The 23,098-nt window shown below is 29.7% G+C and overlaps 1 protein-coding gene across 12 annotated transcripts in view; it reads left to right on the top strand.

Annotated features, from left to right (window-relative positions):
- DIP2 (disco-interacting protein 2) overlaps nt 1–23,098 on the top strand; it is a 94,514-nt gene that overhangs the window by 17,814 nt on the left and 53,602 nt on the right. Inside the window, exon 1 of one of the 12 annotated variants that reach the window (XM_088188110.1) lies at nt 18,702–18,753. The exons of the other annotated variants lie outside the window; for them this stretch is intronic. The gene's annotated coding sequence lies outside the window, so the exon portion shown is untranslated. Of the gene's footprint in view, nt 1–18,701; nt 18,754–23,098 lie in introns of those variants that run through there. 12 annotated transcript variants of the gene reach the window in all.

Below are 23,098 nucleotides of genomic sequence, written 5' to 3'. Positions count from 1 at the left end.
GACACAATCAAAGTATACGCATAAATTCAGATTGAATCTATTCACAAAAATACATGATGTCGCTGTAGAGGTGGTCGATTGACAATCGACTACCTTTCAGCATCGCGAAGTGTCACATTGTCACATTTTCCTAACCCAGCAAAATTCTCTTACAGTTTTCGTAAAGATTTTTTAATCAGAAATACTTCTGTCGATAGCTTGGGAATGTCGTTTAAGCAGAAGTTAATATTTTTATGCACCTCGTTAGGTTGCGATAGTCTGCTTCATTGCCGCTTTACATTCTGTACGATACGCTAGTTCATAGCGTCCTCAAATATGACTCTATTGTCTGGAATCCCAGAGAAGCGAAGTACTTCTTGTTTTACTTTGGGATACAATTTATTGCAATATCAGCATAGCGTTTATTCAATGAAGTACTTTTTAAAGTTGCTTAGGGATCTCTCAATTAGAGTGCCCTGTAAGGTCACGATCGTATCCCTTATTCTTGTTCACCATGGCCAGGACGTCGGAGCTCGAGAACACTTTTATTGCACGAGCTTTAACGAGCTTACTAAAACATGAATGTTTCAGCGATAGCTATGAGGATCTGGAAAAAATATGTGGTGCTCATTTATTTTCGGCGTGTACTATAATTTTTTTTTTAATATTTGTTTGTATTATGCAGACCCGCCAAGTCATACTGGTCAGATTTGTAATAAAAATAAAATACAATCTTGTGCACGCTTTCCTCGACAAGCAAGATATTATTTGATATTATACTTTTTTAGCTTAGCTCGTTTTTAATATTTTGTATTTACATACAGCTGATTTTCCAATATTATTTCATGGCTTATTTCTATATTATTCGCTCCGCTGATGGAATCTAATACTATTTACTTTAGGATGCGCGTTGATCCAAGATAAGTGACAAGCGGTCTAATAAGATAATTTGTTTTTATTACTGAGCTTGCTTCTTCGCTTGTAAATTTAAACTACAGTTGCTATAGCTATAAATCATTGTTTACAGGACTCTTCTACTTTAAATTTTGAGTTTAATCTACTGTCTATGTATTTTACTTTTCTACTCTATTTCACCAGAGTCATTTAAGATTTTGAGAAGGCGGAACTGATCTATTTTTGTAAAGAATATCGCCTTGGTTTAAACTTCATTTTTATCCAGAAGTATGCTAGCAATTGAACTATTGCATCAAGAAGTTGATTTATAATAAGGTTACGACGTATTAAGATGTGTCAATAGCATACAGAGAATTGGCATTTAGCTCTTGTACATATCAAAGAGGCAAGATCTCAGATACTCCCATTGGGACTTCTTGCGGGGTAAAGGCGTATTATTGCGGATATTGCAATTTTGGCTCTGGATTTGATTCCCAAATTATGAGTATCGGTGACGGTCTGTATGTGCTGCTCTTAACATCAGGCTTTAAAATGGCGCTTCGCATGTTTCGAGTCGACCCTGTGGGACAGATATCCGGCATTCCCTTGAGTCGTTGTATTTTAATATACTTGATGTCGTCAAGCTCCTGATACAACCATATAGTTCGCTGTTGTACATATGGCGCCAAATAACGTCCTCGCAAATAAACCCGAACGTCTTCCTCAGTACTCAATATCCACGTCTCACACCAATATATCAAACCGGGCAATTTATTTTTAATATTCAATTCGATAAGTTTTCTGTTCAATCATTCAATTTTTTTGTTAATAAGATTTTAAGCATGACTCACTTTTGAGAGAACAGGAATTAAAATGTCGATAGAAGTCTTGAATTCTTATTATTAATCTTAGAAATGCATTTAAAACATTATAATATATATGTATATATCAAATGGTGGCATTATTATATCCATTATATTGTAGTATAATCATCACCTTGGTTTTCAATGCTAAAGCCATTTGTCATCTCAGGTTTCGTAATACATGGTATTAAAAATACATATTTTATTCGAATACCGCAAAAGTTACACAAATCATAAATTGCAGTAAGTTTTTTTCCTCGCTATTGTTTCAAAGAGAATACTGTTGTGTATATATATATATATATATATATACATATGTGTAATAACCGGAGACAGGAGAGCTCTATATATATATTTTAATTAATTATGACAGTTTATATAAATGCGAAAATTGGGTAAAATATTATAGTAAGAAATGGGAAAAGTCTGAAATTAATTGATTTAAAATAAATAAAAAATGGCAAGTAACATTTATTCAGTGCGAGTTTTATCGATGCAAAGACATTCTGGAACTAGGAACGCATCCTGTTTCCATCGATTTACGAACATTCCGGACACAGGAGTGCATCCTGTACGGAAACGTATTGCACACACTAACAATATATGATAAAATATTCCGCTCTACAAATAAAATAAAGTATTTTATACATATAATAAATAGGTTTGCAAAGTATTTTATCAAAAGTATTTTAATCAATATTGTTACTGTCACCACATTTCTTCGTCACATACATATATAGCGGTAGGACTATACGCTAAATTACCTAGGCGCCTATCTTCTATTTAATAAGTGATTTAAATGATGTCACAGTGCTAGTTTAACTAGTTTGTCACGACTGACTCATAGTCGTTCCGCGGAAGGTGGTCAGTCATGTTGGAGCCATCGCGATAAGTGCAAGTGTTTTCACTGCGGCTCTCAAACTTAATTTTCTATGTGGTACTTCTGAGAATTGTTGCTCAACGAGAATTTGTGGAAAACTTTAACTTGAAATTAAAAATAATGCTTATTGATTCAACCGGTATCACTTTTATGGAGGCGGCTAATAACTATGATTCATTATTATCATTCATTCTTCTCTTTTGAGAAAAAAATATGATAGTGCTCTTTGAATAGTAGATGAACTATATTGTTCTTATATATTTGCTAAGTTATCTTTTTACCGATGTTAAAAATAATATCTAACTGCTTGCGTTGTACCCAAAGTCAAATATTTTGGCGGTTGCATGGCAGTAGGGGTAGGAAACCTGTACACTTGCGAGGGTAGTATGAATTGTGACATTTCAGATTCTTACTGGAAAATATTTCGAAGCACAGACCGCGTTACCATCCGATTCCAGCAAGAAAACATTCCATGCCATACTTTGATAAAAAGCAGGGGTTGGTTTGCGTAGATGGTTTGATGCTTTTAGAATGACCTACACAGCTACCAGACCTAAATCAAATGGAACATTTATGGCAAAATTAAAAAAAATGATTTCCTAACACAATTGCAAACCCAAAATTAAACTGAATGGAGAAAATTGTTTTCGTCCACCCGCAAGTCATTATTTGACAGTATGCCAAAAAGGGTTGCAGCTGTAATTATACCTAAGGGTGGTCTTACTAAATGAGCACTTAAAACAACCTTAGTCGGTTTTTTATTTATATTTTCACGATTTTTTTGAGATACACATTTATTGGGGTGCCCCGTTATTATGGCCTATGATAGTTTAATATCTGAAAATAAAAAATCATGATATGTATTGATTCATTTCTCCATGTTTAATTATAACTATAACCCTGATCGCTCAAGAATGCTCAGATATAAATTTAACGTAAGATCGCAAGCAAGGTCAGATAGATTTTAGTATAGGTCAAATTTATGTTTAACCGTTTTACTGCTACATATATTGACATATTTAAATAATAGCCGTACCGGACGAAAATATCACAATATGTCATAGTCCTTTGCTTCGGTTGTTACCACGTATTTTGTATTTTATCGGTTAGCACACACCTTTGGGACGACTTTTAAATATTTTTTTCTTTTATATATAAAATGGAGGGCTTTGTATCAGACAAATAATTTTTGCAAATTTGCATCTTGTACAAACATTACAAAAGAAACGACGCAACAACTGCAATGAAAAACATTTGCAATATGTACGGTGCACTGTGGGGTATTTGCCCGATCTGGGCGGCCAAATTTATTTCTCCACTTCAATTGATTCCATAAGTGCTCTTAGTCAAACATTATTTAAAAAAAACCTTTAAAAAAAAATTTTTATTTTCATTTCTCATGAAATAATTCATTCAATTTTATTTTAATAACTATTTAAAGTATTTCTTAAATTGTAGGCCCGAGGACAAGGAATTCCGTGTTGAACGGTCGTGCGAATTTCGCCGCGTCAAGTGTTAAAAATAAAAAATAAATTGTATACATGTCGCAAAGTTTGATATTTGCTGTTTTTTTAAGAAGAAAAAGTATTTGACTAGTATTTTATCATACGCGGTATCGTTTTCATTTTTAAATATGTGTATATTTGGTAATTCTAAACAAATTTTTATTTTATTTTATTAGTACGCGATCCACAATTTGAAGTTTACTGATTTTACCATGGTGATCATATTATTAAAAAATAACAATCATTTTAAAACTGTATTTTACATTTGACGTTAACACGTCACCTAATTAAAAAGTTATAATAGTTTAAAACGTCTAGGTCCTAACTTTCGCGACTAAGCCCCGTCCCATTTTTAAGAATAATGGTATGCAATGTGTTAAAAACCGCAAAAAACCGCAGCCAATTTTACATGTATCATAAAGAGAAAGACCTAAGCTTTATATTGTATATAAAATCTACATTAAAAAGTGGTGGGAAATATAACAAATGAACTCAAAATTAGAAAAAAAAATAGGAAAAAGTACTAAAAAATGGTACTTATTCAAAACAATATTGTGTGTTTAATATGACAGCAACTGCATCAAAGAGCTATGAAACGTAGAAACGCTTACCTGCTTTATCACAATCAATGGTTTGGATTTTTAATTGTACTCAAATAAAATAATAATAATTATCCAATGTACGAGTATGCAATCAACGCCGAGAAAACGATGCGTGCACTCGAAGGGGTGACCGATCGTGGAGGCGCTAGCGTTATGCAAGGAGTGGGGGAATTTTTGATTATTATGCGAAAAATTATCAGCTTTACAGAGCAATTTTTTTTTACCTGCGCTTAAATTTTCATAATCGTCTTTTGGCCGCCCAGATCGAGCAAATACCCCACCGTGCGGTGGTGAGATAAGTGTTCGCTAACAGTTGGTTTAAGATATTTCAAAGAGGAAACTTTAGTTTAAAAAATCAACATAGCTTCAGCAGATTGCTGATACACTCAAATATGAATGATCAAGCGTGCAGGAATATTTTAAAAAATCGACAAAATTTATAAATATGGATACCTCACGATTTAAGTAACGAGAACAAGTCTGTGCGCGTACATGTGTCAAAATCTTATTGAATTAGAAGATAAGTTGCTTTTATTTAACATATTACAACTGGGCACGAGAAGTGGGTGATGTATATCCAAAGCTGCAAAAAACATTGATTGCAAAACTAACTGCTAAACCAAAACTATCGGTAAAAAGGCGCTTTTGTCAGTATGGTGGGATTGCATTTTTCATCAAAATCTTCAAATATTTATTCAAATGGAATCAAAAAGTTCATAGAAAGATGGAAAAAGGTTGTTTCCATTATAGGAGATTATATAGATATACATATAATAAATATATACATATAAAATGTATTTTTTGATGTTAAATGTTTTATTTAAAACAGTAGTTAGGGATTATAAATTCAACTATAGATATTTCTTTACTTTCATTATTAACATTATATGCATAACAGAGTTATATCGAAAAGTATGTTGACACTAGTTTCTTTATGTTAATAGTTTGGTTAAATCATAGGTGCTAAACCTGTCCATGGAATATATTATTATGTGCTGTACAGAATTTATGAAATTACCTAATATGTGAAATGAAAATGAAACAACGCCCTCTTGTGTCAATTCGTGTGGGTTTAAACTACCGTTTGGCTTCTTGTGATTGTTTCGTACCTTGTTTTGATACTTTTTATTTTATTACTAAACCAAAAAAAATATTAACAATATACTCTGGAACGGATAATTAAAAAAACACGAATACAAACTATCAATTTTTATTTGGGTTTAAAATATATGAAAATGATAGTCTCTATTATATTTTTAAAATAGAGATCATCTTTTTTTTTTATTAAATAAATCAGTGATTCTAGTTGAGATTATCTCAATATTTTTTAAATATCAGTACCATTTTTTCCTAATAGCTATTACATCGTTATATTCGAATGTTTTTTAGTCGATGTAGTCCAGAAAAATTTCAACAAAAGTCAGTGCCGTTTTGTGATTAATATAATTGTTAGTGTCTTCTTCACTTGTATTCTCACTATCATTTCCTTTCTCTTCTGTTTGAGTGATATCTGCATCATTCATTTGAATCGCGATCAAACAACTTCGATCGACATTTACAAAGCATTTTAAATTTTCCATTAATCTGCATATTTTAGATAAATCACTTACCTTCGTCCCTTTAGAATCTGATACACATATTTCCACGTTAGGAAAAATCTCTCTCCACAATCTAACAAGTGTTACTGGCTTCACATTTAACCGAGATTGTACAATTCCATGTATAGCATCCTATGCCGCTATTTTTTCCATAAATTGATCAAGCCAAGATATGCTTGAAAGCTGTTTTATTGCTGATAAGCAGTAAAAAAAAATCAACGCTTTAAAACCCGTCTTCCATCCATGCTCCTTTTTGGTTATATAATAATAAACAACAGGAAGATTTTATATGTCACTCTCATTAACTTATAGCATGCAGTTTGTTTCAGATGTACAACAGACGCGCATTCTCATTATTTTATTTATTTCAAAGAGAGTACACTAGATACATAGTATATCTTACTTATTTTTTAGGTCTTTAATTATTTTCTTATATTTCATATTAACAAATTTAATGTGAAATAAAACAGGAGATCGCTAAAAAAACTCGTTTTTTTAATATGTATTAGCTTTTTCTATTCTTTTATACTATCCGCATACTTCTTAATATAGAAATTGAATGGTGTTTATTTGATAATAAAACACGGTATATGCATATAAATGCCTAGTACAAACTACGTGTATTATTATTCTTGATCAAATCTATGTTTAATATTTTATATTTATATATCACGAAATTCAGATAGTAAAATAATCGACGGAAGTCATATTTTTATTTAATGAGGCGATAAATATTAAAACTCTTGTAATGTAAGTAATTTGGATAGGAATAATTATACAGTATATTAGAGGTCATTATTAACTTTAAAAGTGATAAAAAAATTAAGAAGCTCGTGAAGAAACCTTCTGATTATCACGTGGTAATTAATTTTATTAAATAATATGTATTTATATCGTACAACTAAAAAGTATATTATTCTTTAATATATTATGCTTATGGAAACACAGTGAATCTTTAAAGCTTATTCACATTACACGTTTCTTAAGCAAGCAATAAAATACATTTTTTAGTAGATATTAGATATTAAAATGTTTTCAAATATTTGTACGTCTAAATAAATTAACGCTCAGCCGCAGTAGAACGGTTAAACCATACCGTTATCGTTTCGATTGTATTACTATATATGTGTATATACATATAATTTATTATGTACATATATTCGACATTGCGTAATGCTTTGCGTCGTTAACAGTTTACGGTCCGTCAATTTTCGCGGGTGGAAAGTCATGAACTGATTTTTAAATGGTTTTTAAACTCGCCTCAAATACAAAATTAATTTTATTTCTGATTAAATATGAAGTACAATAATTCATAAAAAATGTCTCGAATTTTATTTTAGCCTTATTTTCTTCACGGTCGACTTATACCATGTCGGCTATATACATTAATCGTATCGTTGACAACCAAAATTAGATACAAATTTTTATACCATTGCTTCTTTTATGTCCGCTCGACTGCAAACACGATTACCCCCTCAGCGACCGAAAGGGGTCTATTTCCCCTCGCGATCAATTTTCGCAACCCCACGGACGCCAACCAAGTCGACTAAAGGACAAAGAACACGAACGGCGAAGGAGACTCTTCTGTGTGTGGTGTTCTCTCCGGTTGCAATTGGCCAAAAGAAAAAAAAACTGGTTAGTCGAGTTCGAGCGGCCAGCTGCAAACGAGAATGGGGAGTTTGCATACCGCGCGAGCACAATAATCGCCTAGTATCTTAATCACACAAACTAGCATAGCGAACGATCGACACCTTTCGAACCTGAACGGTGAACTATTCGGTTATTGCGAAACAAGCAGTTGTCATGACAGAAAAAATTAGTGATAAGGATAACGCAATGCGCTATGAGCGAAAATCGATGAGGAAATTGCATGTTGTATGTAACGGTATAATGTAATGCACATATTGTCGGCAATTCAATATGACCCCATCTGAATACTCATATGAGTAAAAATAAGTCAATACATCTTATTTTTATTAATGTGTTTTAAAATAGATTCCATTTTAATCATTCCAAAATATAATTATATGAGTCTAAGATATTAACTTGTAACTTTTGTGGACTTTTATACACAGTAGTCAAAATTTAAGCATAGGAAAAATATATTTTGAAATGATCTTCACAGTGGAAGGTCTGTAAATGCTATCACTGAAAATTAATTTGATTGAGCATATCGGTGAATCAAGATGCAAAAAATAGAATACGGGTATCTTCTCTAAAAAGTTTGAGCAATGCATTCTGAATAGATTCGGTTGGCTGATCCTGATATTTTTTATAAATAGATATTTTACTACTGATGAAAGATTCGCAACATCAGGCTGAATCAGAGTAACAGTCGGAACAGCGTAAAAACGGATGTTTACTACTAGAGACCGAATATATTCAGTCATTTTTAAACTATACGTTATTCAAATATTCGTAAAGTTCATACTTGTAGTAAAATATTCTTAAGTTTTTAATTTTTAAAAACACTAAAAATTAATCAATTCTAAAAACACAGATGTGTATTGCTTCAACTAGGCATTGTGGTTTCTCGATGTTTTTCATTTATCAAAAAATTAGAGTTCTCATTATCACTTCTCGATTTTTCCGAGAATTCTCGAGAAATTTCGATAAATATAAAAATACATGTAATTTATAGTATGTGATTTTAATAATACAGTATATTATTGTAGATATCTTTATATATGTAAAATAGCATGAAAATTATATTATTATTAGTAATTAAGATACAAAATAACTTATTTTCGTTAGGAAATTTTCGGTGAAAATAAAGCTCTGTGGAAAGTCTCCATACATTTTTGCAATCTTCTGATTCCTAAATGGAGTGGTTTCTTCTGATCTGATCAAAAAACGGTTTGTAATTGCAAAAAATTAAGAAATACATATTTTTTGTAGTGCATCTGTAAACTACTTATAGAAAATTTATTATCTTATTTTTTTTTATAATAATAATATTTAAAAAAATAACTTCATGTTCTATATTTTTAAAATTAAAATAAATACAACGAATATAATTTAATATTTTAACGTATACTGATGTAATGACTTAAAGTGTCCAAAAGCGTACGAATCATTTTCAAATCATTATCTTTGCAGACCGATCTGGATTTCTTGTGAAGCTGCTAAAAATCGTTAACCTTCCAGAAATGGATAGTGCCATTTCACATTGTTTTCACGGTCTTCATTATCAATGAAGTTTTTTATTACCTAAGTAAAAATAAAATGGATAAAAATAAATTTCACGTGAAATTTACATTGAAGTGTTCGAAGATGCTCGACTTTGTTATAGGAAACGCGTTTTCCTTTGATGATCCGTCTGTAATTCGCATCCTTTAGTCTGTAAAAAACTTAACCCTTTCGATAGGATTAGTAATTTAGTACAATATAATAATAAAGCAATAATTGTAAAATTTAGTAAATTTAAATCAGTATCATTAGATGAAATTCATAACATAATATGTAAATTTAAAAAAGGAACTAGTACTGATGAACTAGATATAAATATAATTAAAGAAACATGGGAAATAATAGGAACTAAATTAAATTATTTAATAAATAAAGCACTCTCCTTAGGAGAAATGCCTGAAAATTTAAAGATTGCTACTATTGTACCTATACCTAAAATAAAAAATAGTAAAAAAGTTGAAGAAATGAGACCAATCAACATGCTACCGTGTATAGAAAAAATAATAGAAGAAGTAGTAATCAAACAATTAAAGGAATTTATTACTTCTCAAAACATAATATGTGAACAACAATCGGGATTCAGAGAAAAGCATTCCACTGAAACTGCATTACAAGTAGTGATAAATGATTGGCTATTGGCTAAGGATACAAACAAAATCATTGGAGCAGTTTTCTTGGATTTCAAGAGAGCCTTCGAAACAATAGACAGAAAAATAATGTTAAAGAAATTGGAGAGTATAGGTATAAGTGATATAGTTTTAAGATGGTTTAATAATTACTTATATAAAAGAAAACAAAAAGTTAAAATAAATAATGTATATTCTGAAGAGAAATTAGTGTCTTATGGAGTACCACAAGGGTCTAAATTGGGACCATTGTTATTTGTTTTGTATATTAATGATATAGTTAATAACGTGAAAAAATGTAAAATTCATCTATTTGCGGATGACACATTAATGTATTGCATAGGTGATAACATTAAAGAAATTGTAAATAATTTAAATAATGAATTAAGTATATTAGAAATATGGTTAAAGAATAATGTACTTAAATTAAATGAGAATAAAACTAAATGTATGTTTATTAATTATAAAAATGTTTTAGATAATAGTACCAAAATAGTAATAAATAACTCTAGTATAGAAATAGTGGATAATATAAAATATTTAGGAGTAATTGTTGATACAAAATTAAATTTTAAAGAACATTGTAATTACATATTAAAAAAAATTAGTAGAAAAATAGGTTTATTATCTAGATTAAGAAATATATTAAGTATAAATACAAAAAAAATAATTTACAATAGTATAATATTGCCCCATTTTAATTATTGTGCAACACTATTAAACATGTTAAATAAATTAGATAAACAAATGTTGCAAAAATTACAAAATAGGGCAATGAGAGTAATTTTAAATAAAAATAGATTAACTAATTGTAAAAGTATGATTGATAGATTAGAATGGTTGAATGTTCAAGAAATATTGAGTATGAATGTTTTAGTATTTATATATAAGTTAGAAAATAATATATTACCAAAATATTTTAATAAGTATTTAATAAGAAATAAAGATGTACATAAATATAATACTAGAAATAGAGAAAATTTAAAGAAAATTAAGTATAAGAAAACGAGTACGGCTAGGGGAATTATGTACGGAGGTTTTGATTTATATAATAGTCTTCCAAGAGAAATCCGAAACAGCAAAAATATAACGGGTTTCATAAATGGAATAAAAAAACACCTTCGTACATATAGAAATAAATTATAATATTAAGACTTTATTATTGTATTTTTTCATTTTTTCTTTCTGTTATGTATTTTTTATATATTTTTATATATGTTTACTAAAATTGTTAGATGTAAAGATTAGCTATTAAGCTAAATAAATTAATAAAATAAAATAAAATAAAAATAAGATACCAAATATTCACTAGTGACTGGAAAAATCTGGAAAGATTTCTTATATACCTTTTTATGATGGAGTTCGGTTATTATCCATTTCTTTTTTCAGCGTATTTGTATTAGTAACTATGTGTTATAATTCGCTGTGTTCTCGTAGAAAATGGTTATTATCAAACATTTCTGTAAATTACTGTAACTGTGAACACTCATATTTTCTGATATTTCGAATTGAACTTTTTTTTTAATACGCTATTGTAAACTCTGTCAGGTATGAATATATTTTAGTATATTTTATTAATATAATGGTTGTATTTTAATAAACAACTTAATATAAAACTAATGAAAATGGGGCAGAGGAAATTTAAATTTAGATATGAAATCGTTTCTTGGTGCTTTACGATTATGAAGTGTTCTCCAAAAAATCTTTTAAAATTCAGTTCCATACTATTGTTTTTTTTAGGTTGTTGATTATTAGGAATTTGCGGTTTCCGTTTGTAATGTCATGGAAAATAGTTGATTTATTTTCATACTATTCGGGTTAAGAGTAGGGAATATAGTTCCAGGCTTAGTAAACATAATTCCGAAAATTTCAGGAGTAATTTTTTGTCAAGAACAATCCAGTTCGATGTTTGTATTGAATTACTGAAGAAACACCTAGAAAAGCACCGTATTTCATTGAATAATGTTAAAGTTTGTATTGTATCATACGGTTCGAGCGTCATGGTACGCGTTGGAAAATTCCAATTCTAACTCTCAAAATTATGCTCTGAAGAAAATTAACAATGTCAATTTACTGATGTCTATATAGAATAAATTTTTTTAATAATATTTAAAACGGCGATATTTTATACATTGTTTTGAATTAATGCATCTTCCATCTTCCAAGCTCCATCAAACTTTTATTTTTCTAAACCTTAACAATTTTCGTTCACTGAGAAAGTATTTTATAGACCAAGAAGAAACATTTTTTTAGACCTGTATCATAGTATTATAATACAAATTTTGAGAATTAGAAGAAAAATATATTAAAATATAATTTGAAAAATATTTGTTCTTATAATCTAAGAAAGGCCGCGAAGCTTTCAATCTATGCTCTTACATTAAACTAATAATAAAAATTTCTGCGTGCTTTTCTTATCATTAAAAGTAGCATCAGTACTGTTTATCTGACTTTATTGACCGAAACTAAAGAAATATCATTAGAGCGATTGCCATTCTTTGAATGCATTTACTAGATTTCTCCGTAAAGTTTTATTTGCCATATAGTCAAAACCGCGACATAATACAAACGAAGATAGGTTACGAATCTAGCGAGAATTCAATTTATTTTTATCAACTTCGTTAAGATTTCACCGAGATGGTTAATTAATGTGCAACCATAAAAGTAATTTATTACTATAATTATTAATATGGGAACTTTCTACTCATACACAATGATCTGTCATTTCATAAAATTTGTATAGCTTATATTTTACAAATCTCTTTTTCCTTAATACTTGCTAAAAAGTATAACGTAAAATATTTTGTAAATATATCTGCAGAGCAGCGTTATTTTAATGCAACATGAAAGTGAAATCAATTTTAATAAATATATGTACTATATGGATATAATACCAATCTCAAATACCTATGTGTTTAAGGACATATGTACTTATGTGACAAAAGGGAATATGAACTAGTTAATAACTGCTATTATAACATTTGTATTTTTTCGTAATGTTATATATATATATATATATATATATATATATATATATATATATATATATATATATATATATATATATATATATATATATATATATATATATATATATATATTTAGGGGTTTTCATGAAACTTGCTTAATATACGCAAAACCTAACAATATTGTTTAGCTTCTCAATACTTTATATAAGAATGTGAACAGTTACTTATTTTATTTGGTATTTATATGCATGTTAAAATTATGATGCTTATAATAATAATTTGACACTGGCTACCATTGCACACATGCATATCAATTAATATTTAATTTATAACTAGCCGATACACCGGCAAGAGAAAATGATTTCTTTAGGAAGCATATCGAAATAAATTCTTCTCACTTTACCAAAGAAAGCTGATTTTTATGACGAAAAATCTACGATGCGTAAAAGAATGCGAATGTATTATAAATATTAATTATGCACGTGTGTAGTGTTCGCAAATTGTTTTATTATTCTTTTAAAAAAATATTATAATAATAACACACATGTGTTAATAGCTTATATCAGGGGCAAGGAACATATTTTATTTGAGATTATAAATAAATTTGTTCAGCATACGATGTGAATATATAATACTAATATTTTATAGTACACTGTTCTCTTCAAGTTAAAAATATAAAATTATTGTATTACTGATAAATATAACTGCTTTTTCAATTTATCAATACTGAAATATTTGAAATACTGCCACCCATTTTAATTTACTTGCATTTAAATAACGCGTGGCCATAACTACTAGATTAAAAAAAGGTTGCCAATATCTTTTTATGTATTGTTTTGCATAGCTTTCATATTCTATGCACTAACAGGCAATAGGGCAACATTTTTTATATAAATAACTGTATATACACATTGCTTATAATAATATTACATTAACTGTTAACATTATTATAACATATATATTAAATTTCAATGTCATATATCATAGTTAGCAAAACATTTAAGACAACGGTTTGAATAATGAGTTATAATTATAATATATTGTAGCGAGTATTTTTTGCTGTTATATAATAATATCAAATATGCTAGATATTTATATATTTAAATACCTACATAACAGTTATTAAATTCATACTCACTTTAATACTCCTATAACATATAGGTAATAAAATATTCGTGCATTCATAAATATTGAAGTATTTTTAGTATGTAAAATTCAATGTAACTATGAAATTTTAAAGCATTGTTTCTTCTTATATAATTTTCATCATATAATATTGTAGTTAAACAATAACATTAGAAGTGCATTTGACTAATATCGATCTTATTTGTGATTTTTATTTATTCAATAATTGTGATATAATAAAGCTTTTAGTAAAGTTTCCATTTTAATTACCACGCGCCTTTTTTATATCTATGCTTAATTACACAACGCTCAGTTTTCAATGAAGCTAATGGTTCTGTATTAATGTTTTCACAAAATTAAATTTGCGTTTCTTCGTTGACAATTAATTGTATGGCTTTTAACTGATTACAGATTACAACTATTTTTCCATTTAGCTGATAGCAATTCGTTTTATTACTCGCATGCATATACGAAAACGTGTTTTCAATAATGAGGATGTAATAGAAAATAAGCTTTATATTTTTACGACTTTTGTTAAGTTTTCATTTATATTCCTCGATGCAGGGCTTTAGTTATTTTATGGCTTTCTGTGTGTACAGTGAAAGAATCCATAAACTTTGCTAATAAAATATTAAAATATTATTTATACATATACTATAATGCTATAGAATAAACATCAACATAAATCGTTTAAATTTTTCGATCCAATAATATCTTGTACGTAACATCTGATATCGGCAGGTTATTTTGCTTTTGTGATATGAATTATTTTTATAATGCAGTAGTCGACGTATGGTTACAGCGCACAGTTTTGTTCTGTTAATTATTTCCTGCCAATAATAGAGAGTAAATAGAAACAACTCAGATCGAGGTCAATTTCGCGCACAGCTCCCGCAGAGGTCGAAATAGTTTCGTTTTATTGTAAATCGTAACTCAAACCCGGTGCAGATTTATTTTATTGCTTTTGAGAGTTGTTTATCGTGTGAGATTCTTGAGTGTAAGATTTATGATTTGCTTGAGGATAAAGATTGCACATTTCGTCGGCTATTCAATAATTTTATCGTTTTTCGACTGCGTGTTCGTTTGTCAAACATCTTATACAAAGTCATACAATGTCGACATTAATTTAATCCGTTTTGGCAATTATACTTTTTTCACACCAATGTGTGGAAACTAATAACATATCACTCTATTGAATCTCAGTTTCTTGGCATTTTTCATATGGACCATTTCAAAGTACTAAGTAAAAATTTTCTATAATTATATTTATAATAATAATAATAAAAATCAATTGACTTAATAAAATCTTATTAAATAATAAAAATGTAAAGTTTATTGAGACGTATTCCACACGAGTAATTTTTAAAGAGTTATTATTAGAATTACACGAAAAGTATAAGGCATTGAATTGGTAACCCTTAACGAAGCCATTTTCAGTGAAATTGTCAATAATTTTATTTAGGTCAATATATACATCGATATTATTTTAAACGGACCAACTGATTCATTCTGGTTGAACCATTTTTAATCAATTTGAAAAGTCCAATTTCAAAGCTGGACAGTCAATAAAAAACACTTGCGCCTACTACTTTATATGCTTGTATTTCACATGTAATAAATAGTTTAATTCAATCGCATCATAACTCTGAGAAGGACTTTTCTTGTTTCAGTCTCTACAGCAGTTTAAGTGTCACGTGATCGTGACATGACATGCAAAACGTCAGTCATATAGCCGTGACCATGTCACGAATCGCGTTTTTGGCGGTATGAGAGAAAGAGATAAATGGCAAAAATTTCGAAACTATAGCCCGTGCCGATTTTACGACCGTGATGCCGGCGTTTCTCAACATTGCTTGAGTTTTTCCTAACCAAAAAAAAAAACAATAAAATCACTGAAGGAAAACTATCATTTTTAACTAGGTTAGCCTGGCGTAACAATTAAATAAATATCAAAATATTCTTGTCAAAAAAATTATTAAACACTCATCATTTTAGTATCACATTTTAATCATTAAAGCAGTTTCATTGCTGATCTATGGTCAACCTGGTCCCTGGATTAAAGTAAACATTATGCTTTCAATACACTCTGGAAGTTGTCCGAACCGAAATTCAACTGAAGTCGGCCGAGGTCACCGACTTCCGAGTAGCGGCCACACTGCCATAAATCTTATATGCGTCCGCACGGCGGCTGCCGTCACGTACAGCTGGCATATTTGCGCGCGATGTGCCAAATAATCGCAATTTTTAAATTGGCATGTTATTAAAATTACGCTACTGATAATTATAAAAGTTTGTGTGGGCACTCACCAATACAATATCAATGAAATCTTTTCGGTCGTAAATATTCAATTTACGCAAAATCTTTGTCGGCTTTTGCAAAATGTCATAAGGCATAAAAATGATTCTTCAAAATACGAACACCACATCTGTGACTATCCTAGAATTTGTCGCCATCGATTCTAAATAAGAATTCTTTATGGTGTGACATTTATATAAACCGATCAAGGAAAATACATAAGAATATTCGAAACGATTTTTTTTAACAAAATCAAGTACCACTAAATATTTAATTTTGTATGAACAAACATAATAACGATATATGTTAAAATAATATACTATCAAAAATATAATTAATCCTTTTTGGTGCCCAAAATTATTTTAAAATGTCAGTAAGAGTCTGTTGAAGTCCACGATAAGCATGTGGTATTATAACTTGACCACGTGACCACGATGCAGCGCTCGACATGCGTGTTAACCATAGGACTCATACGCGCATACTGAAATTGAACCGAGTTACTCGTTCTATCTCAGTTTGCGAAGCACCATATCATTATCTCTCTCACTCTCGTCACTTAACACGCGAGAGAGCGAAAGAGGAAGTATCTCACCGCTCGCGCTCGAAAGAGCAGCTCCGACTTCGGTCCATTTGCCGACATTGTTCGGAAGTCGACTGAATTACCCACACTTTACCTCCCGTTCTCGGTAACCTCGGACAACTTCCGAGAGATTTTAGAGCGGTCAGAACCGAACTCACTATATTCTCCGTCCTTGGCCAACCTTGGCCAACTTCCAGAGAGTGTAGTGCAGGCATTAGGCTATAAACATTTTGCAACCATAAGATCATCGTTCGTTTTCAATATGCTTTTATTCGGATCAGAAGGAGCATTTTATATTAACTATTTTTCTTTCATTACAAAGTCCTTTCGATGTTATTAGCTTTCGTAATAATTATATTATTAAAGCTGATATTTTTTTTTTTGATTCGAAACACGCTTTGAAAACCAGAGAAATGCTTTAAGCACGCACACGCGACATGTTTAATGTGTATATTAACGTTAATTTGCGACAAACGGTTGTCTCGTAAGAATTGTTCCATTCCTCTCTACAGACGAATTCAGTTATTCAAATTTTATCGATTGTGAACATCTTGTAGGCAACCCTTTCTATGCTATCTAATACAATTCGATTAAGCAATTAATGATTCTATAGGTCCCAAGTTAATTGGATTTGTTGTAAAAATTACCATAACATTTTAGTGTAAATCTATTATTTTGAGAGTTTTTAAAATAATACAAGAACATTGCTTTTGAATTATAACTTATTTTAAAAAATATTATAATTAGTGCCAATTATATGCTAATAAGTATTTTAAGTATTAAGTATTTTAATTATTTGGTATTATTAAATATCAAATATAAATTTGAAGCGCTAGTAATATTATTAATAATAACAATAATAATTATAGCATGATATTACCAGCGCCTCTCAAACTCCCCATCGCGACGCAGATTACGTGTCGCACGTTCCCAATCGAAACGAAACCGAAAGTTGATTCAAGTGAAATGATACCACACCATTTATGCTATGTATAGAGCAAGCGCGAGCAATAATGCCGGTGCAAAATGTCGTGGGAGTTGCGTCGCAGTAAGTTGGGAATATTATACTCAAAATGACGCCATGTGTTGGGAATAAAATAGGAGCATCTTGTGAATCTATAAATTATAGGCTTAACCTATAAATTATCTAAATATAAAGTCCTGATTATTTTATAAACACAATATGCTCATAACTGAAAGGTCGAAGCTATGTGTTTCGCTATATAATAAACTCACGATACCGCGTAAAATTTCAATCAAAGTCCGGCAGGGTAATTTACTCAGACTTAAATTCATTAATCGTATTGCAGATCTAAGCCCAGGAAGCTTACTGCCATTGCGGCCTTAAAACTGATATTTAACATAATAATATATATTTTGTCAAATCATAAGCTCATATCTCAAAAACTCTTAATGTTATAGAACAAATAAAAACCCAAAATGATCAATCCAAACATTGTCTATTAATTTATTATTTCGTGATTGCTTAATCTCGTAATAAAATTTTATGCCAAGATGGTAATGTAATGATGATAAATATGTATAAATATATGATTTTATAATTATCTGTATTAATAATTTTTTTTTTGTTACAGGTATATCGACATTTTTATAGAATTAAATCGTGAATTATTTCTCTATGATTATGTAAGTATAAACCATATTTATATATATATATATATAGAATCGGAGTCAAAATATTGACAACTATCGGTACTTTAATTTTTATTTTAAAATAACAATTTTCAATGAAACAATTAAAATAAATTATTGTTTATCTTTTTTCCTAAATAATCATATTCTAAAATATATTTCTATCTATTTTTGAGTGTAAAGCTTACATCAATATTTAAAATATTAGGGGTTCCGAGAAATACGTCGTTATAATCAATACCATTTTTCAGTATTTTCATTTTTATTTTGTCTTCTTTCCACTTTCTAGTGAACTGTCCTTTTCGCAACAAGATTAAATTTAATTTATATTCCAAATATTCCATATTCAAAAGCTCTGGGTAAAAAGTCGCTTAAATAACTGAAGGTAATATTTAATGGACATGATTAAACACATTGATAATATCACAATCACTGTTTCTATTTATATTTTGGAGTAAATAATTTTAAAACTCACATCTATTTATATTAGGCGTATTCAGAAATAATGGCGTTTTTTTCAATAAAACTAAACAAACTGCATTTTTCAGTATTTTCGATTTTTCCTATAAATTATGATTTTCCTATAAATTGTGATCTAGTGGTGTAGTTGTTATTTTTCCGCAAAAGTCACGGGGAGCCCAAAAACTCTCTCTCCAGTTCTTGTCAATATTTTTTTAACATATTTGGGTAGTGGACCACTCATCTTGTTCATCCATCATAAAACCATAAACACCAGATCATATTTTTGGAATCATCTTTGCCAATGTCTTACTATAAATATGTCACCATAAATTGCACGGCTCGGTAATAATTCCTGACACTGATTATTTCAAACAAAATTTTTGCAGACACTGATTATTTTGGACAAAAAAAATATTTTCAATATTACGTATATTAAAAAAATAAGGTTAACATTTAGAGTTTTTAATACCAAGTTCAATATTTTTATTATGTGAAATTTTATCGATTTTTCAAAATAGCCGTTGTTGGTATTTTTATTATTTTTAACTAATCTATTAAAACGGTAATAAAATGATTATGACTTTTTGCCAACGGCCTTCAACCTTTCGCGGTTTTTATGCTTATGCCTGCACTACACTCTCTGGAAGTTGTCCGAACTGAAGTTACAACTGAAGTCGGCCGAGGTCTACGACTTCGAGTAAGCGCCCACACTGTCGCGAATTTCATATGCCCGCGCGCTTCGTGGCGTACATGATGTTCAGACGGCAGCTGCTGTCACGTACAGCCGGCATATTTGCGCGCGATCGAAAAAAGTGTCAAATAATCGCAATTTTTTGTATTAAAATTACTCCACTGATAATTATAAAAGTTTGTGTGGGCACTTACCAATACAATATCAATGAAAACTTTTCGGTCGTAAATATTCAATTTACGCAAAATCGGTTTTTGCAAAATGCCATTAAGCATAAAAATTATACTTTAGAATACGAACACCACATGTGTGACCGATCTAGGAAAATACATAAGGATATTCGAAAAGATTTTTTTAACAAAATCAAGTATAACTAATTATTTTTTAATTATTTAATTTTATATGAAAAAAAATATAATAACGATATCTGTTATATATAATTAATCCCTTTTGGTGCCCTAAAATATTCAAAGATGTCAGTAAGAGTCTGTTGAAAATCGAGTTTCATAAAAGCATGTTTACATGCGTCCCACGGTAGGATAGCAGCGCTCGACATGCGTGTTAACCATATGACGCCCACGCGCATACTGAAATTGAACCGAGTTACTCGTTCTATCTTAGTTTGCGAAATACCATATCATTATCTCTCTCACTCTCGTCACTTAACACGCGAGAGAGCGAAAGGGGAAGTATCTCACCGCTCGCGCTCGAAAGAGCAGCTCCGACGTTGGTCCCTTTAATTCGGAAAAATGCCGACAATGCTCAGAATCGCTCGAAGCTGATCAAGTCGACTGAACTACCCCCACTTTACCTCCCGTTCTCAGTAACCTCGGACAAAGATTTAGAGCAGGCTGAACCGAACTCGAAAGAAGTAACCCACTATATTCTCCGTCCTTGGCCAACCTTGGCCAACTTCCAGAGAGTGTAGTGCAGGCATTAGAGTATTTCTTGTTAACAATTAATTTGCCATTTATACAAATTGCAAATTGTATTGATCCTATTAAACTAAAATCAACTTAGGCCACAATACAAAATGTGTTTACTATTCAATTCTCCAATGGTGCTTCCAATAAATAACTAGTTTTTATCCTAGTCGTAGTTAGTTAGTAAATTTATAAGTAATGATACTATTTTTAATTGGAGGTTTTGGCAACTTTTCATTAACACAGATAGCATAACAAATTGTGCATTAAAGTAATTAAAGAAATAAGTTGAATTGTATATTGATACTATGTGAAATAAAGAGATTGTAATATTTTTTTTTATTTTACTACTCAATAGTCTGAAGTTAACTATTTTCGTTAAAAACGTTATTACTTCTGGATTATTACCTTTAATATATTAAACAGATTTAAAAAAAAATCCGGTACAAAATTTTATAAAAAACATTCATACTAAAATATTAAATATTGCTTTTGTATATATTAGTATTATGTCTCTTCAAAAAGTGTACAAAAATAATACATACTCGATGCAACTATGTCATTGAAATCAACCCTACAATACTAATAAAGTTAAATGAATTTTGCAAATAAAATATACTAATCAACTTCTTTAGACCATCTTAGTCTGAAGGTTTTTATCTTATTCGAAACAATATACGCAAAGACATTAACGTCTTCGCCATTCGCAAATGTATTATATGTACATGTGTACATGTATATAGACTCTCTTGCATTGATACTGGGAAATCAACAATAACTCGTTTGGGTATACTATGTATTTAGTTGTGCAAAAAGTATCAAAACTTCTAATTATATACACAGGATTCTTAAAGAACTTAATTTGACATTAGGCAAGAGCTAAGATATATAATATTATTTTCAAAATTTACATATTTACAACTTGTACGACGTGTATAATTTTTTAAAGCAATTGCGATTATTTTTATATATAAACGCCATTTATGTATAAGGCGATATTATAATTGTCGTTTGGTATAAAACATACAAACAACATTGTTTAAAACCACTTTTCACATACTTAAATCGAGTAACAGCAACAACAATTGGGGTGTGTAAAGTTTGTATTAAATTTAAAATATTGTCTTAAATAAATTTAATAGAACTTTTTAATAATTGATATTTTATTATATTTTAACCTTTTCTATTGTATAAATTCATGTAGATATTTAATAATTAAAAATAATATTATCAGTAAAATGCCATCGTTAAGGTTTTATATTGAGGCGGTACTTTAATAGTTCGGAGAACTTTTTAGCAACCTATGAACGTGGAATTTTATACAATGTATTTGTGTTATTACATTGAAACACAGGCACATTGTATAATATGTGTATGTTGTCGTTAATTTATTGTTCAGCAACGTAATAATTCGCTTGACGTTAATAGATCCATTGAGCGAATACTAATTTCCATAAATAATATGTTTATTACTCCTCAAATTTTCTAAAATCTTTTACATCGCGCGTTTATTTATGTATCCATATATTTATATGTTCGATTTTACTATAAATTTATCGTTATTGCTGTAATTCAAAATTGTATTGTCCCTAATTGAGAATGCGGAAACGTGAGTAAGAGAGTAATTGTACAATGCCTCACTCTCTCGCTCATTTTATAGAGTTGTTTCGAATATAACCCCTTCCAGATTGATAACTATTTAAACTTGTTACTCCTATAATAAAAATGCATATTTTATTAATTGATTTTAATTATTTTTATTAGATTAGGCAAGCAGGCATTTTGGAACAGCGTCCAAAGTTTTCCTGCGGTTCCAAATCGGTCGTTTCCGCTGGCCGTTAAGGAAAACTTTTGTTTAAACATAGACCGTTCATAAATATGCATGTGTGTCTATTTATTGTGATTTTTTAACAACACATTTGGATAGTGTTGTAGCACAATGGACTTTGGAGTGTGTCGTTGTAGAGTGGAATGTACAAAACCATATATTGTTATTCACCAATAATATAACGAGTTAATAATAATTCGTCTGGTCTCAACATTATTAAAACCCTCATCAATTGAACTATATATAGTAGTTGAAAAATCAATAGATAGACAACTCAATATATAAAAACAATGCGTAAATATTCCTTTGGAATATTACAGGTATTAAGACAAACACAATCGACAACTACTAAGTAAGACGCCGGAATGAAATCAGTCTGTAAATCAGTGATACATATTTTATTAATTAATAACTATTATTACAGCTTTCAACATC

The sequence above is a fragment of the Plectrocnemia conspersa genome, unplaced genomic scaffold, assembly GCF_051122295.1.
Source record: "Plectrocnemia conspersa isolate PC_06_02 unplaced genomic scaffold, ASM5112229v1 ptg000006l, whole genome shotgun sequence".
NCBI classification, from domain to species: Eukaryota; Metazoa; Arthropoda; class Insecta; order Trichoptera; family Polycentropodidae; genus Plectrocnemia; species Plectrocnemia conspersa.
The sequence above is the reverse complement of the archived record's forward strand: the minus strand, read 5'-3'. Positions and strand labels throughout refer to the sequence as shown.